Source organism: Palaemon carinicauda, chromosome 1, assembly GCF_036898095.1.
Source record: "Palaemon carinicauda isolate YSFRI2023 chromosome 1, ASM3689809v2, whole genome shotgun sequence".
NCBI classification, from domain to species: Eukaryota; Metazoa; Arthropoda; class Malacostraca; order Decapoda; family Palaemonidae; genus Palaemon; species Palaemon carinicauda.
Genome location: NC_090725.1, coordinates 104,358,025 through 104,370,524, shown reverse-complemented (window position 1 = coordinate 104,370,524; position 12,500 = coordinate 104,358,025). Strand labels below are relative to the sequence as shown.

Sequence of the window (12,500 nt, the reverse complement as noted above, 5' to 3'; positions counted from 1 at the left end):
TAATAATAATAATAATAATAATAATAATAATAATAATAATAATAATAATAATAATAATAATAATGAAAACCCTCAAATCAAGGTTAGAAAATAAAAGTATGTAAGTATACAATTAATATTACCATCAATTCAACAGAGTAAGCAGCATAAAATACCAAAAAAGGTGCATTTCATAATTCCTGCAAACGGCAGCAAATGGTCTACATAACAAAATTAAGGTCATGTAAAAACGGAAACTAGTTTGAAGTATAGTCAAATGAAGTCTTGCGCAATTTTAATAATTTTAATAAAAAAAATTATTTATTCTTCTTTAACCGGTTGTAAAATTAAGAAATATACGCAAGCGAACTTAAGAGCATATTCTACAGTATTGTTTGAAGAATATTCCTTAATGCGTGATACTAAACGTTATGGAAATGCGAGGATAAACATTAAAAAATAAATGAGTATATATATATATATATATATATATATATATCGGTGGGAGATTTTCGTCTGATCACTCACAGCAAACCAACCTAGTATGGGTGGACCTGACTAGTATAGTTTTGCTGATCATGGCGATACGCAAACCCTTTCACCACGTTAGGGTATTTCTACCCATATACACGGTATATACAAACACCCATACATTCACAATATTTATATATATATATATATATATATATATATTATATATATATATATATATATATATATATAAATGTGTGTGTGTGTGTGTGTGTATAATCTTGCTGAAACAAACTAATGGAGTGATTGGAATTGCAAAAGAAATTAACAGCCCTTTTATGCAACATCATAACTTCCATATGATCAAAGGATCACAATATCGATTCTAAAACATTAAGCCAAAATGAAATATAAAACCAAAACGCCACAAATCTATTCATAAAAAAAATGTGTTTCATCTGTTACAAATTCCTTTTTGCAGTTCGTCTGTTTTGTGGTAATTTCTGCAATAATTTTTACGGAGATTACTTCTATACGGATCGTTCTCTCTCGATTCCAACAGAAATGGGTTAAATTACATAATTACATGTGTGTAATTAACTTCCATATTAGAGAAAACAGGGGAATTTGCATCTTGTTTATCTTGTTTACATGTTGTTTACGTAAGAGGGAAAGTTATGCGTGTTTTCTGCCCTCTTGTTGGCAATTAAGTCTAAGCACCGACCGCATTTTGGTTTCGTCACTGCGAGAAGTTTTAGCGTAATCTGCCCGACAGGCTAATTGCGATACAGTTCTCTCTGCGCCGTAAATGATCTGAAATTCATCGTAAGAGAGTTTGAATGCGTAAACGTTGGCTGTTTTCATTTGGTCACACACACACACACACACACACACACACACAGAAAAAAAACCATCAGATATTGTCAACATTTCACTCAAGTCTACAGACCAAACTCTCCTTCTTTCACATGCTGGCGATGAATTAATCTACTGCGTAATTAAAGTCCTAAACCCGGATCACTGTCAAAATCTAATCACTTTTATGTTAGCCCATTTGCAACATCTGAATTTCTCATCAACATTCATCTGTAACTTTTTGAGTTTGGTTGAAGGCAAACAATCAAACAACCAGACAGACAGAGGTGAAAATATAACCGCCTTGCAGGAGATAAAAAAGAAGAGATAAGTATTTGACACGAATCTAGAGTCCCTCCAAGGTAAAGTTACTTCAAAACCAGCCATAACGCCAACTTCAGAATGGTAATTCTTTGACTTGAGAGTTAGTTAGGTCCCCGTTCGGTAACAAAATGAAAATCTTAAAGCTCTCCTCTCTCTACCATCTGTATAAATCCAGAGACATCAGAGAACATACCTTCAACAAGTTTCCTATTTGCTAATTAAACATACCGGAATTTACCCTCCTCCATCCAATTACACCGTATATACGCAACGCGTACACTTGTGAATATGTATGTATGAATTTCTGAGCTTCCATAGCCAAGTCTCTTTGCAGACCATATAGTGAATCAAGAGGTACTTTATGCAAATTAATCAAAAAGGATTTTACATTGTGTATCAATTTTTGACGTGAAATGCTTCGGAGTTCACATGTTTTTGTAAGGTATTTTTTCAAAAAGATGAAATCCCTAAAATTAGCCAACTAATTAACAATTCTTATGTCACCACTTCAAATAATCTCCTTTGATGTCACATAGAACATGAAAGAAGAATGGCAGGCGTAGTAAAGATTGGAGAAGTGATAAGAATGTCACGACAGAGATGGTGCGGTCATGTGTTGAGGATGGATAGTGAGGAGGGAGTGAGGAGGGCTTGGGAGGACCCTGTTAGGGTGGAGGCGATCGATAGGGAGGCAGAGATATAGATGACGAATTAAGGTGAAGGATGATATGTAGAGAGGGGTTTGGTGGAAGAGGATGCCTTTGATAGAAGGCATTGGAGACGGCGCATCAGGCAACCGACCCCTTAATGTACGGATAATTGTGGAAAAGATTTCACATGGAACTTGTAGGGGCAAAAAATACTGTTAAAAGTTCTAAAAAGCCACTTTCTCCTGTATATTCCCCCTCTAAACCTTATCCATTAATCATTTCTAAACCTTTGATGTTTGCTTTTACAGCATAATTGGAAGTTGCTTTTCAATTAATATTGGAAATCAAAACACAAGATAATAGTTTCTGGTCGGCCGGGGAAACGAACCCGGGCCCAGGACACTGAGGTTCCATTGATTTAGCAACTCAACAACAAAGAATATGAATATGAAAAGCACGTCGAAATGTGCAACATTTATCATATATATATATATATATATATATATAAGGTACTAACAAATGAATGAAGGAAGGAAAAGCTAATATTTTAATCAATCATAAGATGGCAATAAGAATATTACTCCAAGTTATATCAGTTTTATCTTCCAGGACATTCCAGGACGTTCCAGGACAACACAGACAGTGACAGAGTTTGATCTGGAATCTCGAAGCTGGAAAGATATACATCTTCGATATTTTCTGGAGGGAACTGGAATTCTCAAACCAAAACATATACGAGAGAGAGAGAAAGAGAGAGAGAGAGAGAGAGAGAGAGAGAGAGAGAGAGAGAGAGAGAGAGATACTACGGTGCTAAAGAATAAAGTAAAGAGGATATTCTGATAGGGAGAAAATTAATAATTATAGTCGATTGTATTTAATATTCTGTATTCATATCATTAAAATTATTTTCATAAACACCCAAATAAAAAATGAGATAATTTTACAAATGAAAAACTAACAAAAATAGTGATTACAGTGGATTTATATACAAATATTATATATATTGTGTGTGTATATATATATATATATATATATATTTATATATACATATATATATATAAATATATATATATATATATATAAATATATATATATATATATATAGGCCTATGTATACATATACATATATATATATGTGTGTGTATATAAATACAATATATTAATAAATATAAGTAAATATTGATACAGTTATATTTACATATATACGACATACGGGAAAATAGTCACAGGAAGTCTACACAATAACAAAGGATTAGGATTAAAAGTGAATATTTGTGGATTAGTTGAAATAAAATAGTGATCGAAAAGTTACGAGTTCCATGTTCAAATCATATTGAAAAAGGGAATGCAATATGTTCGCCATTTGGTTTTGGATATTATTGAAAAAAGTTTTGGGGTATTATTTAAAAAAAAAAAAAAAAAAGACCAACAACAGTATGAGTATGCAGTTGCAATATTCATAACATTATAATGATATAAAGATTAAAAAGTGGAAATAATAATAAATCTATAATAACAAAGGTTGCACTTACGGCCGACAATTAGTGATCAGATAGGAATGTAACTTTTAGGAAGAGGAAACTTGTACCGAGTCACTGGAACCTCAGTTTCGAATTAGTCCCTTTGTGGCCAAGTGATGAGTCAATAAAACCTCAGTTTCAAATTGGTCCCTCTGTGGCCTAGTGGTGAATCACTGAAACATCAGTTTCGAGTTGATCCCTTTATGGCAAAATGGTGAGTCAATAGAACCTCAGTTTCAAATTGGTCCCTTTGTGGAAAAGTGGTGAGTCACTGCAACCTTAGTTTCGAATTGGTACCTTTGTGGCCAAGTGTTGAGTAAAAGGATCATCAGTTTCGAATTGGTCCCTTTGTGGCCTAGTGGCGAGTCACTACTTCCTCAGTTTCGAATTGGTCCCTTTGTGGCAAAGTGGTGAGTGACTGCAACCTCTGTTTCGAATTGGTCCCCTTGTGGCCTAGTGATGAGTCACTAGATCCTCAGTTTCGAATTGGTCCTTTTGTGGAAAAGTGGTGAGTCACTGCAACCTTAGTTTCGAATTGGTCCCTTTGTGGCCTAGTGGTGAGTCACTAGATCCTCAGTTTCGAATTGGTCCCTTTGTGGCCTAGTGGTGAGTCACTAGATCCTCAGTTTCGAATTGGTCCCTTTGTGGCCAAGTGGTGAGTGACTGCAACCTCTGTTTCGAATTAGTCCCTCTGTGGCCAAGTGATGAGTAACAGAAACCCTAGTTTCGAATTGGTCCCTTTGTGGCCAAGTGGTGAGTCACTGGAACCTCAGTTTCGAATTGGTCCCTTTGTGGCCAAGTGGTGAGTCACTAGATCCTCAGTTTCGAATTGGTCCCTTTGTGGCAAAGTAGTGAGTCAATGAAACCTCAGTTTCAAATTGGTTCCTTTGTGGCCAAATGGTGAGTCACTGGGACGTCAGTTTCGAATTGGTCCCTTTGTGGCCTAGTGGTGAGTCACTAGATCCTTAGTTTCGAATTGGTCCCTTTGTGGCCTAGTGGTGAGTCACTAGATCCTCAGTTTCGAATTGGTCCCTTTGTGGCCTAGTGGTGAGTCACTAGATCCTCAGTTTCGAATTGGTCTCTTTGTGGCCAAGTGGTGAGTGACTGCAACATCTGTTTCGAATTAGTCCCTCTGTGGCCAAGTGATGAGTAACAGAAACCCTAGTTTCGAATTGGTCCCTTTGTGGCCAAGTGGTGAGTCACTGGAACCTCAGTTTCGAATTGGTCCCTTTGTGGCCAAGTGGTGAGTCACTGGAACCTCAGTTTCGAATTGGTCCCTTTGTGGCCTAGTGGTGAGTCACTAGATCCTCAGTTTCGAATTGGTCCCTTTGTGGCCTAGTGGTGAGTCACTAGATCCTCAGTTTCGAATTGGTCCCTTTGTGGCCTAGTGGTGAATCACTAGATCCTCAGTTTCGAATTGGTCCCTTTGTGGCCAAGTGGTGAGTGACTGCAACCTCTGTTTCGAATTAGTCCCTCTGTGGCCAAGTGATGAGTAACAGAAACCCTAGTTTCGAATGGGTCCCTTTGTGGCCTAGTGGTGAGTCACTGGAACCTCAGTTTCGAATTGGTCCCTTTGTGGCCAAGTGGTGAGTCACTAGATCCTCAGTTTCGAATTGGTCCCTTTGTGGCAAAGTAGTGAGTCAACGAAACCTCAGTTTCAAATTGGTTCCTTTGTGGCCAAATGGTGAGTCACTGGGACGTCAGTTTCGAGCTGGTCCCTTTGTGGCCTAGTGGTGAGTCACTAGATCCTCAGTTTCGAATATGTCACTTTGTGGCCAAGTGGTGAGTTACTGCAACCTCACTTTCGAGCTGGTCCCTCTGTGGCCAAGTGGTGAGTCACTGCAACCTCAGTTTCGAATTGGTCCCTTTGTGGCCAAGTGGTGAGTCACTGCAACCTCAGTTTCGAATCGGTCCCTCTATGGCCAAGAGGTGAGTCACTGGAACCTCAGTTTCGAGTTGGTCCCTTTGTGGCCAAGTATTGAGTCAATGAAACCTTAGTTTCAAATTGGTTCCTCTGTGGCCAAGTGGTGAGTCACTGCAACCTCAGTTTCGAATCGGTCCCTCTATGGCCAAGAGGTGAGTCACTGGAACCTCAGTTTCGATTTGGTCCCTTTGTGGCCAAGTATTGAGTCAATGAAACCTTAGTTTCAAATTGGTTCCTCTGTGGCCAAGTGGTGAGTCACTGCAACCTCAGTTTCGAATTGGTCCCTTTGTGGCCAAGTGGTGAGTCACTGCAACCTCAGTTTCGAATTGGTCCCTCTATGGCCAAGAGGTGAGTCACTGGAACCTCAGTTTCGAATTGGTCCCTTTGTGGCCAAGTTGTGAGTCAATGAAACCTTAGTTTCAAATTGGTTCCTCTGTGGCAAAGTGGTGAATCACTGCAACCTCATTTTCGAATTAGTCCCTTTGTGCCCAAGTGGTGAGTCACTGCAACCTCAGTTTCGAATTGGTTCCTCTGTGGCCAAGTGGTGAGTCACTGCAACCTCATTTTCGAATTGGTCCCTTTGTGCCCAAGTGGTGAGTCACTGCAACCTCAGTTTCGAATTGGTCCCTCTATGGCCAAGAGGTGAGTCACTGGAACCTCAGTTTCGAGTTGGTCCCTTTGTGGCCAAGTGGTGAGTCACTGGAACCTCAGTTTCCTTATTCTGGGTTCAAATCCTTGGCCGACCAGAAGCTATTATCATCAAGTTAATTACCCCTTGGGCCTCTGATCCCGAGGCAGAACGGGTTCGATATTAAGACCAATTTATGGCTTTTATGAATATATGAAAAACACAAGTAAATGTGAAAATTATCTTATATATATATATATATATATACACACACATATATATATATATAGATATATATATACATACATATATATATATATATACATATATATATACACACACACACACACACATATATATATATATATATATGTATATATATATAAATATATATATATATATATATATATATGTATATATATAAATATATCTGTATATATAATTATACATACACTTTATATATATAGTATATATAATCAAACGTGACTACCTAAATCGTATTCATTGTTAACACATGGCGAGCACAAAAGTTTTTTCATACTGCGAACAGCAAATTATAACTTTTGATCTTCTGATTTCATCCAGTCTGGCTTTATAGGCGGTTGACACCAGGTGTTACTTGTTCAACAACCATTAACCAAGTGAATTTACATGCACCATACCGGGGCTTAAAGGACTATTTAAAGTTTTAATGGTAGCTCATGGATGGCATGGACAAGGGACAGTGACATTAGATTAGCGCCCAAGACCCTCTTTCACCCAAGCTAGGACAAAGGAGGGCCAGGAAATGTCTGCTGATGACTCAGCAGATAGAACTATGGGCTCCCCAAACTCCCCATCCTTATCTCACAAGGATGGTGAGGTTGCAGCTACCAAAACGAACGAACGAGTTTAAGCTGGACTCGAACCCTAGTCTGGCGATCACCAGGCAAGGACGTTACCAAAAGGAAAAATTTATCATTCAAGTCCCATGCACTTACTTGTGACATCTTCCTAAACAACAACAAATGCAGTCGTTTCTATTCCAGTGTAGGACACTGGATTTGCAATGGTGGGAGACTTTAGTCTGATCGCTTACAGCAAACCAACCTAGTATGGGTGGCCCTGATTAGTACAGCTTTGCTGATCATGGCGATACTCATACCCTTTCGCCACGTTAAGGTATCTACACTAAACTCATCTTAGTACAAACACTAGCGCTAAGAATTTGAAACTTCTTCATATAGATGAATAAATTTCCTTTCCACTGATATATATATATATATATATATATACAGTATATATATATATACATATATATATAATATATATATAAATATATATATACATATATATATAAATAAATATATATACATATATATAAATAAATATATATATATATATATATATATATACATATATATATATATATATATATAAATATATATACATATATAAAAATAAATATATATATATATATGTATACATATATATATATATATATAGCAACAGCAACTGCAAGAGTTTTTGTCCATCGAAGGACAAAGACCTCAGACATGTCCTTATTCATGTCTGGGGTTTGGTCATTTTTCATCACCACACAGTCCAACTGTGGATTAGTGATAGTGGGAGACTTGAGTCTGATTGCCCACAGAAAGCCAACCTAGTATGGGTGGCCCTGACTAGTACAGCTTTGCTGATCATGGTCATAAACAGACCCTTTGACCACGTTAAGGTATCCCAGTATCACAACTCAGAAAGGAATATATATAAATATTATATATATATATATATATATATATACATTCTTTTTTTTTTAACGGAGCATACACATTTGTCAGCCCTTACCCAAGAGTAGAACCTTGTCACTAATCACATCACTACGACCTTATCTATCTATATTTATTTGTCTAGCAACGTGTATGGTACAAACCGAGATCATGTAATTCATACTGACAGGTTATGGGTCATTCAATATCATTATCAATATTATCACCAGCCAAGCCACAACCCTAGTTGGAAAAGCATGATGGCACAAGTCTAAAGGCTCCAACAAGGGAAGCAGCCCATTGAGGAAAGGAAACAAAGAAACAGATAAAATGGTGTGCCTCAGTGTAGCCTCAAGCAAGAGAACTCTACCCCAAGAGAGTGGAAGACCATAGTACAAAGGTTATGACACTACCCAAGACTAGAGAACAATGGTTTGATTTTGGAATATCCATCTCCCAGAAGAGCTTCTTACTGTACCGGACGTGTTTTGATTTTTTATCTTATCGCTTCCTCTTCCCTGCACTGTTATAAACCTACTTATATTATCATGCTTATTATGTTTGAATTTTTATGACGTTCTTGCTCGCACACCAATACATATAAACTCGATGATTGTTTACTAAATTTTAGTTGCATTCACCTCGCCTCTCAGTCACATCCTGACTGCTCGCTCGCACATTACCGTAGCTAAACAGTATATTCTACCCTTAATAAGTGGAAAGTAGCCACTGATCTATTGCAGTGCAGTAATTAATCCCTTGAGTGAAGAAATTTTGTTTTGCGTTGTCATTTGCATGAGGAAAGATTAGAGTGTGTATAGATACCACAAAGATTAATTATCCATGAAGTATGGGACATAGACTGATAGTGTTATGTGAACAAAGAAACCTCAGAATAACCATTATAATTATTATTATTACTTGCTAAGCTACAACCCTACATGGAAAAGCTCGATGCTATAAGCCCAGGGGCTCCAAAAGGAAAATAACCCAGTGAGGAAAGGAGACAACACCAAAACGAATATCTCCTATATAAACAATAAAAGAGGAAGAGAAATAAGATAGAATAGTGTGCCTAAGTGTACCCTCAAGCAAGAGAACTCAAGGAGAGGCTATGAGATTGCATTGGAAATGGCAGCGTAAGAATAAACTAGTCCTGAACCGATGCAATAAACCTGGAAAAGATGAAAGAAATACAGGTAAAAGGTAAAGGAGTCTGGTTTCAATTCAAGTATCATCCGAAGAGATGCGCACCAGAACGTCAGCCGGGCAAGCACAATACCCACTGTGGTGCCGAACCACAGCAGTAAACGCACGATCCCGAGCTGGGATCGATCTGCAGCCATGCGAATGCTAGGCGTTACCACTATATTAGCTAGGAAGCTATTTTTTATGAATGAAGAACAATATGGTTTTCAACAGTGAAGGAATAAGAAGAAATAGCAGTCGAGAGAGTTGACTGTAAAATATAAAAAAAATATAAATTAATAAAAATAATAGAATTATTAAAAACAAGGTTATACTCATAGTTGTCAGGTAACAGACATTCAAGGTTTTTATCATTATTATTATTATTATTATTATTATTATTATCATTATTACTTGCTAAGCTACGACCCTAGTTGGAAAAACAGGATGCTATAAGCCCAGGGACTCCAACAAAGAAAATAGCCCAGTGAGGAAAGGAAACAAGGAAAAATAAAATATTTTAAGAACAGTAATAACATTGCAATAAATATTTCCTATATAAACTACAAAAAATTTAACAAAATAAGAGGAAGAGAAATTAAAATAGAAGTGTACCCGCAAGCAAGAGAACTCTTAAGTCAAGATAGTGGAACACCATGGTACAGAGGCTATGGCACTACCCAAGACTAAAGAAGAATGGTTTGATTTTGGAGTGTCCTTCTCCTTGAAGAGCTGCTTACCATAGCTAAAGAGTATCTCCTAGTCATATCTAGTCACAGAGTTTGATTGATTTATTGATTTAAAATACTCTGGCATCCTGACATCGAAGGTCATTGACGCTGATCAATAGAGTTTGAAAGTCCTTGTGGGACTGAATCTGAAAAGGCATAAGTAGACGACAAGATGTTTGTGCAATGGGAATAAATATACAGAAAATGGTATTATGAGGAGATTTAAGTCTTTTACGTACTTTGGACATATTTTTTTCAGTTGAAGGGAGATTGTTCTTCAAAAGTTCAAACTTAAAGCGATTCTTTTTATGTTGAACAGACTGACATAAGTCTATTTTTATAGTTTATATATGAAAGACCCTTCTAAAGTGTTTTGTCTTAATTGTTCATTACTTCTCTCGTAGTTTATTTATTTCCTTATTTCCTTTCCTCACTGGGCTATTTTTCCGTGTTGGGGCCCTTGGGCTTATAGCATCCCGATTTTCCAACTAGGGTTGTAGCTTAGCTAATAATAATAATAATAATAATAATAATAATAATAATAATAATCACCTCCTTCTACACCTATTAACGCAAAGGCCTCAGTTAGATTTCGCCGGTCGTCTCTATCTTCAGTCTTTTAAATCAATACTTCTCCCTCCATCACCTCCTACTTCACGCTTCATAGTCCTCAGCCACGTAGGCCTGGGTCTTCCAACTATTCTAATGCCATGTGGAGCCAAGTTGAAAGTTTGGTGAACTAATCTCTTAAATCAATAATAATAATAATAATAATAATAATAATAATAATAATAATAATAATAATAATAATAATATGTTTGCTATCTTTAGCCAGAATAATGTCGATATACAAAAAAAAAAAAAAAAAAAAAAAAAAAAAAAAAAAAAAAAAACCGCATTGACAGAATGTCCTCAACTTACAAACTTAATAGGTTCCAAGAAACTGTTTGTAGGTCGAATTGTTTGTAGGTACAATTATTTGCAGGTCGAATTATTTGCAGGTCGAATTATTTGTGGGTCGAATTGTTTGTAGGTCGAATTATTAGCAGGTCGAATTATTTGTAGGTCGAATTGTTTGTAGGTACAATTATTTGCAGGTCGAATTATTTGTGGGTCGAATTGTTTGTGGGTCGAATTGTTTGTAGGTCGAATTATTAGCAGGTCGAATTATTTGTAGGTCGAATTGTTTGTAGGTACAATTATTTGCAGGTCGAATTATTTGCAGGTCGAATTATTTGTGGGTCGAATTGTTTGTAGGTCAAATTGTTTGCAGGTCGAATTATTTGTAGGTCGAATTATTTGTGGGTCGAATTGTTTGTGGGTCGAATTGTTTGTAGGTCGAATTATTTGTAGGTCGAATTATTTGTAGGTCGAATTGTTTGTAAGTCGAATTGTTTGTAGGTAGAATTGTTTGTAAGTTGAATTGATTGTAAGTCAAATTTTGTACTAGCAGAGGCCTCACCTGAATTCCATCCCTACAATTTCCATCTACTAAAGTCAACAAATGGTCAGATTCCATAACAAATAGATATCAGGTTATTTAAAAATGTTATTTTGCTCACGGCATTAAATGATAAAATATTGTTTTATTATAGTTTTTATTTATTTTATCTTGTTGTTTTCAGTTGGATTTGCGCTTGTAAGTTAAATGTTTGTAAGTCGAGTGTCCGTAAGTCGAATATTTGTAAGTCGAGGACATTCTGTACAATGAAAGTCAGTCTGGAAGTCGAAGTAATTATTGCCCCCAGTGGAAATAATAATGTTAATGACTTTCCAAGATTGGATCATTTATGAAAAATGGAAGAAACGTCGTAAACGTCAATTGTTCTGGAATTATGGAAAAAAAAATCCGTGAAGTGATGAACTAATACTGAAGAACAAATATGAGAGAGAGAGAGAGAGAGAGAGAGAGAGAGAGAGAGAGAGAGAGTTACGTACAATGTACATATTTATGCCCAAACCTTATTAAAACTCCATATATATATATATATATATATCTGTATATATATATATATATCTATATATATATATATATATATACGTGTATATATATATATATATATGTATGTATATATATATATATCTGTATATATATATATATATATATAATCAACATCATCATCAGCCGTAGCTAGACCACAGCAGGACAAAGGCCTCATACATGTGCTCCCACTTCAGATTATTTATGATCTTTCTATGCCAGTCTATATACTTAAGTTCTTAGTTCATCAACCCATCGTCTTCTCTTCCTTCCCCTGCTTCTTTCTGCTACTCTGTTTGCCCATCGATTGTCTGTCATTCTCATTACATGTCCTGACCATGTCAATTTTCCTACATGATGTTAGAATATCCTCTACTTTAGTTTGCTCTCGTATCCATGTTGCTCATTTTCCATCTTTTAGTGTTATTCCCATTATTATTCTTTCCATAGCTCTTTGAGTTGTAACTAGCTTATGTTCTAAGGCTTTAGTAAGGCTCCAAG

The 12,500-nt window shown here is 36.3% G+C and overlaps 1 protein-coding gene across 1 annotated transcript in view; it reads right to left on the bottom strand.

Moving 5' to 3' along the window:
* The window catches only part of LOC137652357 (SUMO-interacting motif-containing protein 1-like), a 195,180-nt gene that overhangs the window by 65,409 nt on the left and 117,271 nt on the right, over window positions 1-12,500 (bottom strand). The window lies entirely within an intron of this gene.